Source organism: Dermacentor albipictus, chromosome 7, assembly GCF_038994185.2.
Source record: "Dermacentor albipictus isolate Rhodes 1998 colony chromosome 7, USDA_Dalb.pri_finalv2, whole genome shotgun sequence".
NCBI lineage: Eukaryota > Metazoa > Arthropoda > Arachnida > Ixodida > Ixodidae > Dermacentor > Dermacentor albipictus.
Genome location: NC_091827.1, coordinates 45,829,414 through 45,850,688, shown reverse-complemented (window position 1 = coordinate 45,850,688; position 21,275 = coordinate 45,829,414). Strand labels below are relative to the sequence as shown.

Genomic DNA, 21,275 nt, shown 5'->3' with positions numbered 1-21,275 from the left:
TTGAATCGTCGTCTCTTTGTCTCCTTGCATATGATATGTAGTCGGTATTTACCGATAAAGACTCGAGTCCGAGCGAGTGCAGTCAAAATTAATGACGTCACGTGGAGCTGGTGCGGGAAATTCACGGTGGCGTCACCACCATGCAGTCCCTCATTTTTACGTATTTTCTGGCTTAGCAAGGCTCTTCTCGCGGTAACGGTGACTTATTTGGCAATGTAGAACTGCAATTCACTAATGCGGCTCCAGTACGGCTTTTATAGTTGGTGTCCTTTTAATAGACAGGAAGACAGCTGTTTGGATATTCTAGCTTACATTAACAGGTAGAAAGGTAACTTAGAAGAATATGTTATGCGTAAAAACGATAACTGGTGGCCATTTAAAGCTACAGAATGGGTGCTGAGAGAAGGGAAACCCCGTTGCAGAGGGAAGTGAACTATGTAGGTGTTATGAAGAAAATTGGGAATTTTCCAGCATAACGACAAAGATAACGTGCATGAGATCTCTGGGAGAATCCCTACCTTACGGTTGCGAATTTTCTTAATTCGTCGCGCCACCCAGTCCTCGACTGCGCTTACCTTCATTTGGCACCGGTTATGTAACCTTAATAGACCACCGGCTATCCACCCTACGCATTACAACACATACCTGTCAGCAATTCTTTCTGCAAATTTCAACCACAATATTGCCTATCCCCGTTTGCTATCCGATCCAAACCGCTGTGTTCCTGTTTTCTTAACGTTACGCCTCACAATTAGGTTTCAATACTCTTTGCCCGTTACTACTAATGGGTCTTAGTTAACATCCTAGTTTCTGCTCCATATGTTATTGCCGATAGAATGCATATGCCAGCACCGGTGTTCCGGTAGATCTTCCTCTTTAGTTTATGTGTTTAATATAAGTTTACTTCCAGTCCCCGAGAAAATGCTGCCCAGTCATCGACTTCAATCCGGCGTATTACGGTAGTTGGTCGAGACGGCTTTTGTTTCGGGCACGAAGCACGCGGGAACCAGCCGGCAATGCAACCAGAAAGGCGCCCTGTTAGATCAGAACTGACGAGTTCGGCGCCAGCGAATGCATTCATTATGACCGTCATGTAGGAACGACTTATTCTCAATTGTATCTTAGCTCAATGTGTGTAAGAAGCGGCAATTCGTGAAGCCCCATCACAGCCGACAGTTGCTGCTTACATTGCGCCTCGCTCCACCGAGCTACTGCGATCCATTAGACGAGGGAGCCTATTCGCTCCGTGAACTTGAAGAGTAAGTAGCAGATAGGTTCTAGCTTGTCTTTTAGCTTCGTCGTTCAACCGACCACATTCCTTCTTTGTCATTCCATCGTCGTCACTGCGTCGTCAACAAGCTGTCATCGGCGTACCACCTTCGTCGTTCAACCGACCACATTCCTTCTTTGTCATTCCATCGTCGTCGATGCGTCGTCAACAAGCTGTCGTCGGCGTACCACCTTCGTCGTTCAACGGACCACATTCGTTCTTTGTCATTCCATCGTCGTCACTGCGTTGTCAACATCCTGTCGTCGTCGTACCACCTTCGTCGTTCAACCAACCATATTCCTGTTTTGTCATTCCATCGTCGTCACTGCGTTGTCAACATCCTGTCGTCGTCGTGCCACCCTCCTCGTTCGACCAACCTCATTCCTGCTTTGTCATTCCAACGTCGTCACTGCGTTGTCAACATCCTGTCATCGTCGTACCACCTTCGTCGTTCAACCGACCACATTCCTTCTTTGTCATTCCATCGTCGTCACTGCGTTGTCAACATCCTGTCGTCGTCGTACCACCTTCGTAGTTCAGCCGACCATATTCCTTCTTTGTCATTCCATCGTCGTCACTGCGTATTCAACAAGCTGTCATCGGCATACCACCTTCGTCGTTCAACCGACCACATTCCTTCTTTGTCATTCCATCGTCGTCACTGCGTTGTCAACATCCTGTCGTCGTCGTACCACCTTCGTCGTTCAACCGACCACATACCTTCTTTGTCATTCCATCGTCGTCACTGCATTGTGAACTCCTGTCGTCGTCGTACCACCTCCGTCGTTCAACCGACCACATTCCTTCTTTGTCATTCCATCGTCGTCACTGCGTTGTCAACATCCTGCCGTCGTCGTACCACCTTCGTCGTTCAACCGACCACATTCCTTCTTTATCATTCCATCGTCGTCACTGCGTTGTCAACATCCTGTCGTCGTCGTTCCACCTTCGTCGTTCAACAGACCATATTCCTTCTTTTCATTCCATCGTCGTCACTGCGTTGTCAACATCCTGTCGTCGTCGTGCCACCTTCGTCGTTCAACCAACCACATTCCTTCTTTGTCATTCCATCGTCGTCACTGCGTTGTCAACATCCTGTCGTCGTCGTACCACCTTCGTCGTTCAACCGACCACATACCTTCTTTGTCATTTCATCGTCGTCACTGCATTGTGAACATCCTGTCGTCGTCGTACCACCTCCGTCGTTCAATCGACCACATTCCTTCTTTGTCATTCCATCGTCGTCACTGCATTGTCAACATCCTGTCGTCGTCGTACCACCTTCGTCGTTCAACCGACCACATTCCTTCTTTATCATTCCATCGTCGTCACTGCGTTGTCAACATCCTGTCGTCGTCGTACCACCTTCGTCGTTCAACCGACCATATTCCTTCTTTGTCATTCCATCGTCGTCACTGCGTTGTCAACATCCTGTCGTCGTCGTACCACCTTCGTCGTTCAACCAACCACATTCCTTCTTTGTCATTCCATCGTCGTCACTGCGTTGTCAACATCCTGTCGTCGTCGTACCACCTTCGTCGTTCAACCGACCACATACCTTCTTTGTCATTCCATCGTCGTCACTGCATTGTGAACATCCTGTCGTCGTCGTACCACCTCCGTCGTTCAACCGACCACATTCCTTCTTTGTCATTCCATCGTCGTCACTGCGTTGTCAACATACTGCCGTCGTCGTACCACCTTTGTCGTTCAACCGACCATATTCCTTCTTTGTCATTCCATCGTCGTCACTGCATTGTGAACATCCTGTCGTCGTCGTACCACCTTCGTCGTTCAACCGACCATATTCCTTCTTTGTCATTCCATCGTCGTCACTGCGTTGTCAACATCCTGTCGTCGTCGTACCACCTTCGTCGTTCAACCAACCACATTCCTTCTTTGTCATTCCATCGTCGTCACTGCGTTGTCAACATCCTGTCGTCGTCGTACCACCTTCGTCGTTCAATCGACCACATACCTTCTTTGTCATTCCATCGTCGTCACTGCATTGTGAACATCCTGTCGTCGTCGTTCAACCGACCACATTCCTTCTTTGTCATTGCATCGTCGTCACTGCGTTGTCAACATCCTGCCGTCGTCGTACCACCTTCGTCGTTCAACCGACCACATTCCTTCTTTATCATTCCATCGTCGTCACTGCGTTGTCAACATCCTGTCGTCGTCGTTCCACCGACCATATTCCTTCTTTGTCATTCCATCGTCGTCACTGCGTTGTCAACATCCTGTCGTCGTCGTGCCACCTTCGTCGTTCAACCGACCACATACCTTCTTTGTCATTCCCTCGTCGTCACTGCATTGTGAACATCCTGTCGTCGTCGTACCACCTTCGTCGTTCAACCGACCACATACCTTCTTTGTCATTCCATCGTCGTCACTGCATTGTGAACATTCTGTCGTCGTCGTACCACCTTCGTCGTTCAACCAACCACATTCCTTCTTTGTCATTCCATCGTCGTCACTGCGTTGTCAACATCCTGTCGTCGTCGTACCACCTTCGTCGTTCAACCGACCACATACCTTCTTTGTCATTCCATCGTCGTCACTGCATTGTGAACATCCTGTCGTCGTCGTACCACCTCCGTCGTTCAACCGACCACATTCCTTCTTTGTCATTCCATCGTCGTCACTGCGTTGTCAACATACTGCCGTCGTCGTACCACCTTTGTCGTTCAACCGACCATATTCCTTCTTTGTCATTCCATCGTCGTCACTGCATTGTGAACATCCTGTCGTCGTCGTACCACCTTCGTCGTTCAACCGACCATATTCCTTCTTTGTCATTCCATCGTCGTCACTGCGTTGTCAACATCCTGTCGTCGTCGTACCACCTTCGTCGTTCAACCAACCACATTCCTTCTTTGTCATTCCATCGTCGTCACTGCGTTGTCAACATCCTGTCGTCGTCGTACCACCTTCGTCGTTCAATCGACCACATACCTTCTTTGTCATTCCATCGTCGTCACTGCATTGTGAACATCCTGTCGTCGTCGTTCAACCGACCACATTCCTTCTTTGTCATTGCATCGTCGTCACTGCGTTGTCAACATCCTGCCGTCGTCGTACCACCTTCGTCGTTCAACCGACCACATTCCTTCTTTATCATTCCATCGTCGTCACTGCGTTGTCAACATCCTGTCGTCGTCGTTCCACCGACCATATTCCTTCTTTGTCATTCCATCGTCGTCACTGCGTTGTCAACATCCTGTCGTCGTCGTGCCACCTTCGTCGTTCAACCGACCACATACCTTCTTTGTCATTCCATCGTCGTCACTGCATTGTGAACATCCTGTCGTCGTCGTACCACCTTCGTCGTTCAACCGACCACATACCTTCTTTGTCATTCCATCGTCGTCACTGCATTGTGAACATTGTGAATGTGGTCGGTTGAACCACCTTCGTCGTTCAACCGACCACATTCCTTCTTTATCATTCCACCGTCGTCACTGCGTTGTCAACATCCATTCGTCGTACCACCTTCGTCGTTCAACCAACCACATTCCTTCTTTGTCATTCCATCGTCGTCACTGCGTTGTCAACATCCTGTCGTCGTCGTACCACCTTCGTCGTTCAACCGACCACATACCTTCTTTGTCATTCCATCGTCGTCACTGCATTGTGAACATCCTGTCGTCGTCGTACCACCTTCGTCGTTCAACCGACCACATTCCTTCTTTATCATTCCACCGTCGTCACTGCGTTGTCAACATCCTGTCGTCGTCGTACCACCTTCGTCGTTCAACCAACCACATTCCTTCTTTGTCATTCCATCGTCGTCACTGCGTTGTCAACATCCTGTCGTCGTACCACCTTCGTCGTTCAACCGACCACATACCTTCTTTGTCATTCCATCGTCGTCACTGCATTGTGAACATCCTGTCGTCGTCGTACCACCTCCATCGTTCAACCGACCACATTCCTTTTTTGTCATTCCATCGTCGTCACTGCATTGTCAACATCCTGTCGTCGTCGTACCACCTTCGTCGTTCAACCGACCACATTCCTTCTTTATCATTCCATCGTCGTCACTGCGTTGTCAACATCCTGTCGTCGTCGTACCACCTTCGTCGTTCAACCGACCATATTCCTTCTTTGTCATTCCATCGTCGTCACTGCGTTGTCAACATCCTGTCGTCGTCTTACCACCTTCGTCGTTCAACCAACCACATTCCTTCTTTGTCATTCCATCGTCGTCACTGCGTTGTCAACATCCTGTCGTCGTCGTACCACCTTCGTCGTTCAACCGACCACATACCTTCTTTGTCATTCCATCGTCGTCACTGCATTGTGAACATCCTGTCGTCCTCGTACCACCTCCGTCGTTCAACCGACCACATTCCTTCTTTGTCATTCCATCGTCGTCACTGCGTTGTCAACATCTTGCCGTCGTCGTACCACCTTCGTCGTTCAACCGACCACATTCCTTCTTTATCATTCCATCGTCGTCACTGCGTTGTCAACATCCTGTCGTCGTCGTTCCACCTTCGTCGTTCAACCGACCATATTCCTTCTTTGTCATTCCATCGTCGTCACTGCGTTGTCAACATCCTGTCGTCGTCGTGCCACCTTCGTCGTTCAACCGACCACATACCTTCTTTGTCATTCCATCGTCGTCACTGCGTTGTCAACATCTTGCCGTCGTCGTACCACCTTCGTCGTTCAACCGACCACATTCCTTCTTTATCATTCCATCGTCGTCACTGCGTTGTCAACATCCTGTCGTCGTCGTTCCACCTTCGTCGTTCAACCGACCATATTCCTTCTTTGTCATTCCATCGTCGTCACTGCGTTGTCAACATCCTGTCGTCGTCGTGCCACCTTCGTCGTTCAACCGACCACATACCTTCTTTGTCATTCCATCGTCGTCACTGCATTGTGAACATCCTGTCGTCGTCGTACCACCTCCGTCGTTCAACCAACCACATTCCTTCTTTGTCATTCCATCGTCGTCACTGCATTGTGAACATCCTGTCATCGTCGTACCACCTTCGTCGTTCAACCGACCACATTCCTTCTTTATCATTCCATCGTAGTCACTGCGTTGTCAACATCCTGTCGTCGTCGTACCACCTTCGTCGTTCAACCGACCACATACCTTCTTTGTCATTCCATCGTCGTCACTGCATTGTGAATATCCTGTCGTCGTCGTAACCCCTCCATCGTTCAACCGACCACATTCCTTCTTTGTCATTCCATCGTCGTCACTGCGTTGTCAACATCCTGCCGTCGTCGTACCACCTTCGTCGTTCAACCGACCATATTCCTTCTTTGTCATTCCATCGTCGTCACTGCGTTGTCAACATCCTGTCGTCGTCGTACCACCTTCGTCGTTCGACCGACCACATTCCTTCTTTGTCATTCCATCGTCGTCACTGCATTGTGAACATCCTGTCGTCATCGTACCACCTTCGTCGTTCAACCGACCACATACCTTCTTTGTCATTCCATCGTCGTCACTGCATTGTGAACATCCTGTCGTCGTCGTACCCCCTCCATCGTTCAACCGACCACATTCCTTCTTTGTCATTCCATCGTCGTCACTGCGTTGTCAACATCCTGCCGTCGTCGTACCACCTTCGTCGTTCAACCGACCACATACCTTCTTTGTCATTCCATCGTCGTCGCTGCATTGTGAACATCCTGTCGTCCTCGTACCCCCTCCATCGTTCAACCGACCACATTCCTTCTTTGTCATTCCATCGTCGTCACTGCGTTGTCAACATCCTGCCGTCGTCGTACCACCTTCGTCGTTCAACCGACCATATTCCTTCTTTGTCATTCCATCGTCGTCACTGCGTTGTCAACATCCTGTCGTCGTCGTACCACCTTCGTCGTTCGACCGACCACATTCCTTCTTTGTCATTCCATCGTCGTCACTGCGTTGTGAGCATCCTGTCGTCGTCGTGCCACCTTCCTCGTTCGACCGACCTCATTCCTGCTTTGTCATTCCATCGCCGTCACTGCGTCGTCAACACGCAGTCCTCGTTATGCCTCCATGGTCACACGAACGACCCTGGTGAACTTGCGTCATTGGAAAGTGGGCCGATCCCGGAGACATGCAGCGTGTGTCGCAGATAGCCGAAGCAGTGGCAAATCGAAGAATGACCACCACAGATCCTAAATCAGGCATTGTTGGCGTGCTGATCGCATTACCGTCGATAGTTTTTTTTTATGTGGGTGCTGCCTGACTCGGTTTACCAACATTTTACGCCACCGTATAGAAATATTAGTGCTTAGCGCGGTTTAATTGTTCTTCGCAACTTTTTCTTGCCTATACCAGTTCTCGTTGTTGGATTGCATTATATCTGCACTACTTATCGCTTTGTTGTGGCTGTTATATTCACTAAACCAGTACTGTTACTGTTGTCCATAAATGTTCTAATCCACGATATGAATTACATTTGATTTCAGTTTAACCTTAACCTATCCATTGTTTCCTTAATTGACATTCAGTGTGTTCACTTCTATTAATTCTACAAGTTAAAGCTTTGCTGCCAACCGTCTATTATTGATTATGCACACATTCTAGCCCGAGGTTGCCATCGCAGTTTATTTGGGAGCTAGTTCTGCGTTATGGCACTCCATACAATTAAAAGGAGAATGTAATGCTTCGAAAAGTCGTATAAACTTGAGACTAATTGGGTGCGTCTTGTGAATCGCAGTTGGGAGGCCTAGTGTTGTACTTCATTATGGGCAACATGGAGTCGAAAGCGCAGAGTTGCCTGGAGGGTTCTGCGTACTCCTTCTTCAAAGGCATCTTCATGCTCGTGTGCAGCTTCCTGAGCGCCACCTTTGCCTACTACCTGCCCATCATTTTCTACGTGAGTATCCGTGCTCGTCGACTCCAGTCTCAGCGCCGAATATACAAACGCTGTCCAGCTCGAAGATCTACCAGCCGTTCGGGCGAAACTAGCCAAATTACTTCGAAAATTGTCTGCAGTGGTTGGCATAGGAAAATTTTGATCCTTGAGGAGGATTTCTGGAAGAGGCCGATGTGCGCGAGAAATCGAAGTACTTAATTGATCAATTGAAAGAATTTCCCAAATTGGGTTGGGGAAGGTAGCGAAATCAGGTTTCGACATTGCACCGACCTTGTTTCGTTCCTTACGCGCACAAACGAGGGGGGAGGGGGGGAGGGAAGAAAGCGCAGATTCGCAGTTTCCACGCAAGCGCATTAGAAACTTTTCGTGCTTTGATCCTATCAACAGACCGGTCATCTGTATTTGAAAAACAAGATCCAAATGCAGCCCACGAATTGTTCTTTCATAAAATTATTTACGTGCTACGACCTAGCGTTTCCGTTGAAATCGTGCAATCAGAGGAGCAAGGAAATATGAAAACCCTGGGTAAATGCTGCTTTGCCAAAATGATAACAAGAAAAAACAAAATGTATCACCTGTTTGTAAAATGCAGGAGTGCGCAGTTGTTGACTGATTGCAAAAAATACAGAAATAAGGTCAACAGTGAATTAAAGCAAGCAAAAATTAAGTACTATGAACTGTTTTGCTAAAAAAAATGACCCTAGGAAAGTTTGGAATGAAGTTAGAGACTTAACATCTACCAAAAGACAGAACACGGAGATAAACATAAAGGCGGCCACTGGCGTGTCGACAGGCAGAGAAGCAACAGCTGCTCTGAATGAATATTTCGTCAGCAGTACCCAGCATTCCGACAGGGAGGAACCCACGGCAACATATATAGTGAATAAATTCAGTCTTACTAACTCAGTGATACTTACACCTGTTACACCTGCTGAAGTTGTGCAGCTGCTGTTTAAAGTAAAAGAAACAACGTCTCTGCCGGGTATGGCGATGTGAGACCAGTACCGATTAAATATACTGCCGACTAATTGCACCTGTCATTGTTCACATCATAAACAGAATGTTTGAAAGCGGTATATTTCCTGATTTTCTCAAAATAGCACGCGCATGCCCTATTTACAAAGGTGGTGATGATCATTTAATGACGAATTTCCGGCCGATATCTGTCTTAGCTGTTCTATCAAAGGTGTTCGAGAGTGCCCTGAATGTTAGACTACAAACATTTTTCAGTAAATATAGTGTAATTAGTGACATGCAGTATGGATTCCAAAAAAATAAATCTTGTGAAGCAGCTCTTCTCAATATCTAACATAAAGTAATAACAAATATTGAAAATAAAATGTACACGCTAGGATTATTTGTAGACATTAGGAAAGGCTTTCATTCAGTATGCCACAGTTTATTAATTATCAATTTGGAGCAGTGCGGTGTACGAGGTATCGTATTGGACCTTTTACGACATTACTTAACCAATCGCTATCAATATGTCTGTGTAAATATTGATGTTTCATCTTACCCGGAAATCGTAACGGGTGTTCCACAAGAATTAATACTTGGACCTTTTCTGTTTATAATATTTATTAATGATCTGTGTGACATCCCCGAGTCTCTTGAACTAGTTATGTATGCAGATGATACTAACATATTATATAAAGCTGCTACTTTAACAGAGCTCGAATTAAATGTTAACAATTATCTGAAACAACTCTCTTGCTGGTTACAACATAAGCTACAAATGAATTCCTCCAAAACAAAATATATGATATTTGCTTCTACTAATAAACCACGTAAATGCAATGCGGCAATTCTTGTTGAATAGCCGCATTGCATTTATATCTGTATATATAGCATCTTATATCTGTATCTCAAATACTTGTTGTCCGAGTACCTTGTATCGCGTCGTGATATAATTCCAAGGTGTCTTTGCCCAGCACCGGAGCCAACATGCTGCAGGGGTAATTGAGTTTGCTCCGAAGATTCAACCGGGGTGCTGCGATTGCAACAAGCTATACGGTGTTGTTATGCCATTTGGCATTGTGGCTAGCAACGAGACGACCACTTCGTATTTGTGCTGATGCGTCTTTGAGGAAGTAGAACGTTTAATGAAAAAAGAAAAAAAAAGGCGAAGCGCCCGCAACTGAGTTTAGTGATTCATGGTTGGCATCGGGATATGGAGCAGTTCAAACAAGAAAGCTATCTATCGATGGCTTTAACTATCATCTTCGATGATTTGTGCCATAATTTTTTTTCCTGTATTACTCTCACGCAGGTCGTTGTTCTAATGACCGGAGGCATTCACGCCTTTCATTACGCCTACTCCACGTACAAGATCTACTACCAGTGAAGCTGGGACCGACGAAAGCATCGGTGCCTATCCGTCCCATTGCAGCGGATGTATATCATCGCCTCCGGCGTTCCCTTTGTTTAGCAGCGGCTGCTAATAAACTACATAGCGCCACGCGTACCGATAGCGTCAGTTATTAAACAGTGTAAAGTGGCTCGTCCTACTAGCATCGATTCTTCGGTGTCTCATTGTGCATATGTAACGTTCCAGAAAGCATATCATTAAAGATTGTTCCTCTTTTTTGCCTCTCCCCAGAAATATGGCGTTACGGGCCACAAATTAAACGCGGGCATGTATGGCGAATGATTTAATTGAGGTTAACCATCACGGTGCAGTTGGGAAGGCGTTATTGCACGAAATCGAGCATCGTTGTCACTGCGTCACACACTCTTTAATGAATTCCTCGCTTAACCAGCCTGGGCTGGATGACTTCCTTGGCGGCGGCGTGCGCGTTACAAGACACGCCATGCATATTTCCGTTACAAACGCGTCCCTCAGCCACCACGGTGGGCCTCGTGGATTCAGCGTTAACCCTCGTATTCGGGAGAAGGAGGAGGAGGAGGAACTCTATTATTGCAGAAACCGTTGCGCGGTGTATTCCTGGGTGGTTCCCTCTGACAGGGCTCCACTGGCGATCGCGGCTCGCCGGGCCTGGTCGAGGGTCGCCAGTTGGCTTCCCAGGTCCAGTTCGGAGAGTCGGGAATGCACCCTACCCTGAAGCCCACGCTTGACTCGATCTGAACGACGCGTGACGCGAACCTGCCGAAAGACGGTCACTGTGTGTTTGCTACGGCGCGTTCACGACAGGCGCGTCACTTACATTAAGTCGAGCATCGGCTTCGTAGTTGGGATGTATTTCAGACTACGGGGAGGCAAAACGTGTTTAACCACATGACACGACTCGCTTGACCAGTTGCGGAAAAGCGTCACAGCGGTGTGATAGGCGCACAGCGATCTGACCAATGTGATTCGTGTAACTTCGTCCTTCGTCGTCAGCTAGATGAAGGGCGCACTTAAACTTAAGCAAAGACCGCGCGTACGCCTGCCGACGCTTGGCGACGCGTGCGAGTGCGCGCCCACATGGCTCACTCATAGTCGTTTTGACGAAAGTCGTCTCGCGCTTTGTCATTGACAGTGGTTCAGTGTGCTGATACATTGATGCACGAAATTGATTTATTTTTTATAGCCATTAGGGGCCGGCGCAAAAGAAAAGTAAAGATAACGGCAGAACCCATCTCATCGATGACTGTCGACAGTAATGCGTGAGCAGTGAGCCGCTATAGGGACAACGTATTGCCACTGTCGAAACGAGTTAAGCGTAAAACTGGACGAGTCGGTTCATCTTCGTGGTAAAAGCGGGGCAAAATATAACGGCAAACACAAGTTAGAGAAATACAAAGGGCAGGCGCCGACCTGTGTATTTCCCCGCTCTGCGTTGCCGTTATGTTTGCGCCGCTTTCACCGCGAAGAGTTGTGTGTGAAATGAGAATGAGCGAACGAAACACGCGGACAAAAAAAAAAGAGTACGTAGGGCGAATGCTGGACACCTACGTAGGTGTTGTTCTTGGTGGATTGCACATCTTGGTGATATCTCGGTGAAGAAAAGCCATGCCAAAGTCGGCGAAGTTCATCGCACTGCTGCCATGAATGTTACGACGTGGTAGTTAACTTGTGCCCTTCTAAGGCCCCGAAATATTCCTTGGAGGCACAGGTCACAATGTTCTCACAATGTTTTCTCCCTTTTGTTGCAAAGTCAACGAATCCGAAAGAAAGGCTGGAAGCATTATACATTACACTTTATATTTCCGACTCTCCCAGAAATCTACAGTACAATGAACCACAGCCACTCAAAATGCGAAAAAAGAATTCAGGTTACCTTTTCTTTGTGTGCTCAATATATAAAACAAAACAAAAAGAATGATTGAAGCCTCACCATTGCAGTCACCCTTAAGACGCGCGGGATACACGTGTCAATAGGTTAGAATTAATGTGCCGAACTAACCCCTCAACAATGTAGTGAAATAGGAAAACCAGCCAACTCACGCGCAAAGCAATCGCCAGCACTCGTTTATTAGAGTGACTGTATTCTCACAAAGCCTCAAAAGTGGAGCGAAACGAGAAAAGCAACGAACTTCCGCGTGAAGGAATGGCCAGCCCATATATGCTGGAATTAATGTACTCCTATAACCCCTTAAACATGGAGTTAAAATGGAAAATCCATCAGCTCCCGTATAAACGAGTTGCCAGCATTCGTTTGTTAGAGTGAATGTACTCCTTGCAACGTTTAGAACTGGAACGAAACGAGAAAAAAAAAGAACAACTGAATCCAATGTACAGGAGATGCCAGCACGCCTGCATTCAGGTGAATAGACAAGGAGAAACCTTCAGCAGTGACGTTAAATTTGAATTCCAGCGAGATTTCCCATTAAAGAATTTTGTCAGCACTGCCTTGTTAGATTGCATGCGCCCCGAGAAATGCTAAGAAATAAAAGTTTAATCCGAAAAGCAGTCCACGTAAAGCAATGGACAGTGCTTCATTATAAGTGCAAATGTACTGCGAAGACCATTAAAATTTAAATGAATATATGTTACAAAAACAAGCAGTTACTCCCCCATAGTGTAACTCCACGCACTGCACTGTTTTTAGCACGTGAAACGCTTCGTGTAAAGTGGGGTGATAGGTACAGCGTGGTGGCGCCACTTTAGATCTCCGCATATGACAAGCTCTCGCGTATATCAGAGGAGGCTATTTGAATAGCAAAGCGAGGAGTACGAATGCAGGTTGAATGATGAAAGGTTTATCGCATTAGCAAGACGTTCAATTGAGCTTGAGTCGTCGTTTTTTGTGTGCCTTTTCTATGTGGTTTGGTTAGCGCTGTGACGGAGGGAATAACTTGTTTGCCCTTAGTGTGAGGCTCCGTGGGAGGAGAGCAGGTGGCGAAGACATACCGTAAGATCCCCTACGTTGCCCACCACGATTCGAATCCGTGCAAATGAGCGAGCGGGTGTTCAGTAGGTTTTTTTCTTCGGCCGTTTAACAGCCTGCATTTGATCGAACAGTACATGAATCTATGTCAGTGAGGTGATTACAACTTGCGCATATATTTAGCACGAAGGAAATGAAGAGCATGTTAGACCCCGGATGTGTACCTAAATCAACATGGTATTTCCAACTGCATCAACCACAACATGGATACAAATCCAGCGCGGGAGATGGAAATTGAAGACGATGAGCAAAACGAGAACAAAGTGAAAGCAGGAGCCAGCGTTTTGACAAGTGGACTTGTATTCTTAAAGGCGACTGGTGGAGTTCTCTTCTTGAAGAAGACAAATCCACTTGTCGAAACGTTGGCCCCTGCTTTCACCTTGTTCTCGTTTTGCTCAATATGGATACAAAGGAACAAAAGAAAGAAAGGCGGAGTGTTACTAATCAAAAAGCAGACATTATTATTATTATTATTATTATTATTATTATTATTATTAATGTCTGCTTATACATATATGGATACATATATGTATAAGCAGGCAGGTATATGGATACATATACATTATACAATATGGATACATATAATAATATATGTATCCATATATTATTATATGGATACATACAAGCACACAAAGGAAACAGGGAGGGAGCAAGCTCACAAAGGCCACCGAAAAGGGCACAGCGCCCGTCTACTCTTATTGGAGGATGGAATGAAAAGAGGTGAAGATAGGAAACAAAGAAATAGGAAAGAAAATAGGAAATAGACAAACGACAGAGACACGGACGAAAGGAAGTAGGAACACGGAACGAACGTCTATAAGCGGGTGCCAAATCAGTTTTCTACGTGAAAGTGAGCAAGTATCTATGGACCCGGTCACGTTGAGCAGCACTCCCTCTCGGACACAGGCAATCGTCAATGGTCGACACTTGAGTCAAATAGGTCAACATTCCTTAATTAGCAGTGCACGTTGTGTGACGAATGCGGGACAATCCAACATAAGGTGTTCAGGTGTTTGACAGGAGCCATGGGACGTACACGACGGACTGTCACACGTCCTTGACGATACAAGTGTTCGCACACGAACAGAGAGTCGTTATGTTAGTCAAGACATAAGTCTCAACCTGCGTCCTTTTCAGCTCTGACTAAAGCCTTGTAATTATAATATCATAAAGCCTCATAATTTTACCGGCAACAGCATGTTGTTAAGCAGAAAAGAAATGCCAAAGCAACTCATGAGCTAGAAAGAGCAGCACCATAACCATGTTCAAATAGTAAACATCAGAGCGCAATAGGTATCCTTGACGCGAGAAAGTCATCATGTACTTATTTTTACGATGATGGTCCGAGTACGATGATGGTTATATTTTACGATCAGGGTCCCTAGCGAGTAACTGGCCTAGACAAACACGCTCTTCCAGATTATGCAGGCTTACTGCCAACCACGGTTTCTCGTTCCCAGGCTTCTGAACATTATCTTAACCTTCGGCATAATAATCTTCAGGCTTACTCTTGCATTTCTTTTTTGGCTAAGCTCCTCAATAACTTGTTGCAGTTATTTTCTATTTGTGCCGAACAAGAAATTGTCATCTGGAAAACTAAGGTTACTAAGATATTCCCCGTTGACCCTTGCACCTATCTTCCCCAGTATATCAACTTGAATGCTTCTGAGCATGCAGTGAATAGCATTGGAGAGGTCGTGCCTCTTTGCCTGACCCCTTTCTCGATCAGAGTTTAAGCACTTTTCCAGAGAATAAGGTAGCTGTAGAATCTTGATAGACGTTTGCTTAGGTATTCACGCATGCTTACTATACCCCTTGACTACACATACAATGCTCAACGACTGCGGGTATTTCTACGGGATCGAATGCCTTTTGAAGATTCGCAAAAGCCATGCGAGGAATTTCCTTGTACTCCGCAAATTTCTCAATGAGCTGACTGATGACGTGGGCATTATCCATTGCAGAATACCCAGTTCATGAATACCTATGCTTGCTCTTTGGTTTGACTAAAGCCAAGTGTTGGCTTGATTCATCTGAACAACGAAGGTGAATGTATTGTACAATACTCAGGGCAACCTAATGGTCCCATCATTCTTCAACGATTAATCACGTCCGTCGTTATTGAATAATATGTTGTTAGCAATTAAGTCTTCCAACACGCCGGTAGACTCTTTGAAAGAGTGCGTACAATAAAATGTCGCAAGCTTTAGGGCTGTAATTTTTCCTCCATTTTTTAAAAATAAGGTTGTCTGTTCATCTTCTCTTGTAACTTTTTCACTAGACATGCGCCGCCCTTTGTAACTTCTCTTTCTATGTGTCACTCTGGCGCACACAGATCTCCTAATAGAATAGCGCAAGACATTCAACGGCTTCATTAATATTCTCTCTGGCAATTGGGTTTGTGCCACAAGATGTTTCGGTTTAGCGAGCAAGGCATATTGACAAAAAGGCTGTAGATATAACATCGGCTTGAAGTTGCCTCCAAAGCACACAGACCTCTAAACCGTATGGCGCAGGATGTTCATGGAATTATTTGATTTTCTTAAATATCTAAGGTGTGAGCTACCCTATTTTTAACATCTTAAGTACTATAAAGCCATCCTTGTACAATCCTCCAGAATGGTTATTGGCTACCGTCACACAAAGAGTTTAAAATCCTTAATTGTATGCTCCTATACGTACTAATCTTATCGCCATTCTTCTGTAGACAATGATCATCCATAATCTTCCTGGTCACATCACTTCGTCGATGACTCAAATTATGCATCTGCCTGACATGGTATTTGCATTTCGGCTTAGTTTGTTAGCGGCGTAGTGCTTAAGAATATAAATTACACGAAACGAATGATGTGATATGTGCGGTGCATATTGTCAAACGTTGAATGACGTTACAACTAAATTACACATGAAATTTAGTTGAACATAATTTTTCAGATTTCATCATTTGCGTTGGATCTGCAAACCTGTTTTCCAAGTATCCTTTATATATCTCTCCCGCCAGCAAAATCAATTTCTGTCATTCAACATAACGGCGTTATACTGATAAGCGTTGCATCATCTTTAATTTCTTGATGATTTTTAACTCTTGGGAAGACTCCTGCCTTTGCCGCACTTCTCGCTGTGCAGGGCCCAGGCAGTCACTCTCAGACTTCTACAAACAAGCACTTACCCGAGCCCCGCGGCACTGCACACAATGCACCCCGAGCGGTTCCCAAGCCCGAACGGTGTGGTGGTTATGCGGACTTCGAGCATGTCCTATGGGGCTGCGCCTCTGCCGGTCCCCCTTTCACCCAAGAGGAAATGATGAATCTCATTAGGGCCCAGGACCAGACCACTCAAATCCTGGCAGTCCAGAGGGCCGCGAGAGGACCTGATGGTCCCCGAGTAGGCCTAGCCAGGTGACGTTGAGTTTACTCGCGTCTCTTGTGGACAGAATGAAGTTGTTTCACTCACTCACTCACTCACTCACTCACTCACTCACTCACTCACTCACTCACTCACTCACTCACTCACTCACTCACTCACTCACTCACTCACTCACTCACTCACTCACACACTCACTCTTGGGCCTTTTCTCACCATTACACTGCCAGTTTATGCAAAAATCGATTGTTTCTTTTTGGCATACTTGCTGTTGTCTACTGTAGCCCATGCAATAACGCCTTCTATAAGTGGCTACCAGTTATTATCGTAAAAATAAATACATGATGACTTTATCGCGTCAAGGATACTTAATGCGCTCTGATGTTTATTATTTGAACATGATTGGGTGCTGCTCGTTCTGGCTCATGAGTTGCTTTGGGATTTCTTTCCTGCTTAACAACATGATGCTGAAGCTATAATTATGAGGCTTTATGAGGTTATAATTATGAGGCTTTAGTCAGGCTAATAAAGGGTACCAGTTGAGACGTACGTCTTGACTAACTCTACGACCCTGTGTTGGTGCGCGAACGCTTGTATCTGTGGACAGTCCGTCATGTACATCCCGTGGTACACTGTGGTACACTGTGTACACTGTGGTACATGTTCCTGTGAGACCCTTGAACGCCTTATATTGGAGTGTCCCGCATTCGTCACACAACGTGCACTGCCAATAAAAGGAATATGGACTGACTGGACTCAAGTGTACGGTCCTTGACGATTGCCTGTTTCTGAGAGGGAGTGCGGCCCAACGCGACTAGGCCCATAGAGCCTTGCTAACTTTCATGCAGAAAACTGATTTGGCCTCTCGTTTATCGACGTTTCTACCGTTTTCCTACTTTCGTTTGTCCGTGTCCCTGTAGTTTGTTTATTTCCTATTCTATTTCCTGTTTCGTTGTTTCCTAACTTCTCTTTTCATTCCCTCCTCACGAAAGAGTAGAGAGAAAGAGAGAGAGAGTAGAATTCAGGAAGGCAGGGATGTTAACCAGTCAATAGACTGGTTGGCTACCCTACACTGGGGGATGGGAGAAGGGGAAGAGAGAGAAGGGAGAGATAAGGTGTAGATACGTGTACGGACAGCACTTCAGTTAAAGACGCTTGAGCAAACCAGAAGTTCTGCGAAAACACAAAAGTGCATTCACTGCCTTCTGAGCCGATGATCGGTCGGGACGGTGCTCTAATATGGCCTGTTCACTCAGAGGACGATCATCTAGTTTCCTCAATGTGTTGCACAAAGACTGTCTTCGTGATTGAAATTGAGGACATTGGCAGAATAAGTGGTCAATGTTCTCCTCGCATCCGCAAACATCACATGCAGGAGTATCAGCCATTCCCATTAGTGCTGAGTAGGCATTCGTGAAGGCAACTCCAAGCAATAACCGACACAGAAGAGACGCTTCACGTCGGTGTAGACCCCCTGGAGGTCTGAGTTGAAGTGACGGGTTTAGTCTGTGAAATCTTGTGCGCCTTATATGTGCGCTGTTCCACTCTCCCAAGGAGATCGTGCGTGCTAGAATGCCAAGTTGCCTCGCGGCGTCGGTCCTTGAGAAAAGAATGGGTACGCAGCGGTCTTAGTAGGCACGCGTTGTGCCCCTGTGGGTGGCAGTTGCAAGCTTGCTCCTTATGTGTTTCCATATAATAATAATAATAATAATAATAATAATAATAATAATAATAATAATAATAATAATAATAATAATAATAATAATGTCATCTTCCCTTTAAGTAGTAACACTCCGCCTTTCTTTTGTTCCTTTGTATCCATCTTGTTTTATGCAGTTGTAAATACCATGTTGATTCAGGTACGCCTCCGGAGTCTAACATGCTCTTCCTTTCCTTTTTGTTAAACACATGCGCAAGTTGTAATGAGCTCACTGACACAGATTTATGAACTGTTCGATCAAAAGCAGGCGGTTAAACCGCTGAATAAAAGCCCTACTGACCGCCCACTTGGTCATTTGCACGGATTCAAATCGTGGTGGGCAACGTAGGGGATCTTACGGTATGTCTTCGCCACCTGCTCTTCTCACGTGGCGCCTCACACTAAGGCCAAGCAAGTTATTCCCTCCATCGCAGCGCTAACCAAACCACATAGAAAAGGCACACAAACAATGACGACTCAAGCTCAATTGAACGTCTTGCTAATGCGATAAACCTTTCATCGCCTGCATTCGTACTCCTCGCTTTGCTATTCAAATAGCCTTCTCTGATATACGCGAGAGCTTGTAATATGCCGAGATCTAAAGTGGCGCCACCACGCTGTGCCTATCATCCCACTTTACACGAAGCCTTTGACGTGCTGAACTCCAAAAAACAGTGCAGTGCGTGGAGTTACACTACGCGGGAGTAACTGCTTTTTTTTGTTGCATATATTCATTTAAATTTTAATGGTCTTCGCAGTACATTTGCACTTATAAAGAAGCACTGTCCATTGCGTTACATGGACTGCTTTTCGGATTAAACTTCTATTTCTTAGCATTTCTCGGGGCGCATGCAACCTAACAAGGCAGTGCTGACAAAATTCTTTAATAGGAAATCTCGCTGGAATTTCAATTTAACGTCACTGCTGAAGGTTTCTCCTAGTCTATTGACCCTAACGTAGGAGTGTTGGCAGCTCCTGTACGTTGGATTCAGTTGCTCTTTTTTTTCGTTTCATTGCATTTCTAAAGGTTGCAAGCAGTACATTCACTCTAACAAACGAATGCTGGAAGCTGGTTTAGACGGGAGCTGATGGGTTTTCCAGTTTAACTCCATGCTTAAGGGGTTATTGGAGCACAATAATTCCAACATATATGGGCTGGCCATTCCTTCGCTCGGGAAATCGCTGCTTTTCTCGTTCCGCTCCACTTTTGAGGCTTTGTGAGAATACGTTCACTCTAATAAACGCGTGCTGACGATTGCTTTACTTGCGAGTTGGCTGGTTTTCCTATTTCACTACATTGTTGAGGGGTTAGTTCCGCGCATTTATTCTAACCTATTGACACGTGCACCCATGTACCACCATGTACCCCAATGGTGAGGCTTCAATCGCTCTTTTTGTTTTGTTTTATATATTGAGCACACAAAGAAAAGGTAACCTGAATTCTTTTTTCGCATTTTGAGTGGCTGTGGTTCATTGTACTGTAGATTTCTGGGAGAGTCGGAAATATAAAGTGTAATGTATAATGCTTCCAGCCTTTCTTTCGGATTCGTTGACTTTGCAACAAAAGGGAGAAAACATTGTGAGAACATTGTGACCTGTGCCTCCAAGGAATATTTCGGGGCCTTAGAAGGGCACAAGTTAACTACCACGTCGTAACATTGATGGCAGCAGTGCGATGAACTTCCCAGACTTTGGCATGGCTTTTGTTCACCGAGATATCACCAAGCTGTGCAATCCACCAAGAACAGCACCTAGCTAGGTGTACACCATTCGCCTTACGTACTCTTTTCTTTTTGTCTTGGCGTTTCGTTCGCTTGTTCTCATTTTAGTTCATCACGTGCCAATTAGCCCACCATTTAGCCCCGTTGCTGCCCTGAGATAACTATAAATGTCACCAGCATCAAATTCAGCGAATATGGGGTAAAATTATAGCCGATGCGTTCGCGAAGTGAAATGCGTGCTGATGAATAACAGGCTTCGTAGCACAAATTGTTCAAAGAAAGTGCTCGAAAGCGCTATATGCGGGAACGATTTCAAACGGGCGACTCCTAGGTGGGCAACGTTTCGAATTCGATGGTTTAATTTCCGGCAGCTGAAATTCGTAATGCAAGTGCTCGAAAAAAAAACAGCTTCGTTAAAAATTCGGCGGTGATTCAGCAAGAGTCCCACAAGCCTGCTTTCTTTTTTTTTATTAGTCTTCCGCATCGCGAGATCAATAAATCACCATCTCTCGATAAAGCGTCAACAAGGAGTCGGTTGTTAGTGACAAGGAGGAGGAGACAAAGGAAAGGAAAGACAGGGAGGTTAGCAGTGTAAGTACCGGTTGGCTACCCTGTGCTGGGGAAAGGGGGAAAGGGAATAAAAGGAGAAAGAAGAGGGGGGAAAATTGAAACCGGAAAATTCAAACAGTAACGCGAAACTACGCACTACAGCATTCAAAGGCGGTCGCACAATTTGCATGTCCTTTAAAACTTAAGCAAAGCCCTTAAGGCCTTGAGTGCCGAAGCCCGTCTGGACCAATGGCCTAGAGCTTTTTCTTCTGTAAAGGGGCGATTGTCCAGTTTTTCGAGAGCTGTCACGAGCACTTTTCTTGGCACTTTGTAACAGGGACAGTCACAAAGGAGGTCCTCAATCGTCTCCTCGCAGCCGCAGGTGTCACAAGTAGGGTTGTCGGCCATACCAATGCGGAATGAGTAGGAGTTTGTGAATGCCACGCCGAGCCACAGGCGGCACAGAAGTGTTGCTTCCGCTCGTGGCAAAGTTAAGCGATACGA

The 21,275-nt window shown here is 45.9% G+C and overlaps 1 long non-coding RNA gene across 1 annotated transcript; it reads left to right on the top strand.

Annotated features, from left to right (window-relative positions):
• Positions 1-1,144: 1,144 nt before the first annotated feature.
• Positions 1,145-10,693, top strand: LOC139047398 (uncharacterized). The gene is made up of 3 exons (XR_011507143.1): positions 1,145-1,259; positions 7,951-8,109; positions 10,379-10,693. It is a non-coding gene; the product is annotated as an uncharacterized lncRNA (long non-coding RNA).
• Positions 10,694-21,275: the final 10,582 nt, after the last annotated feature.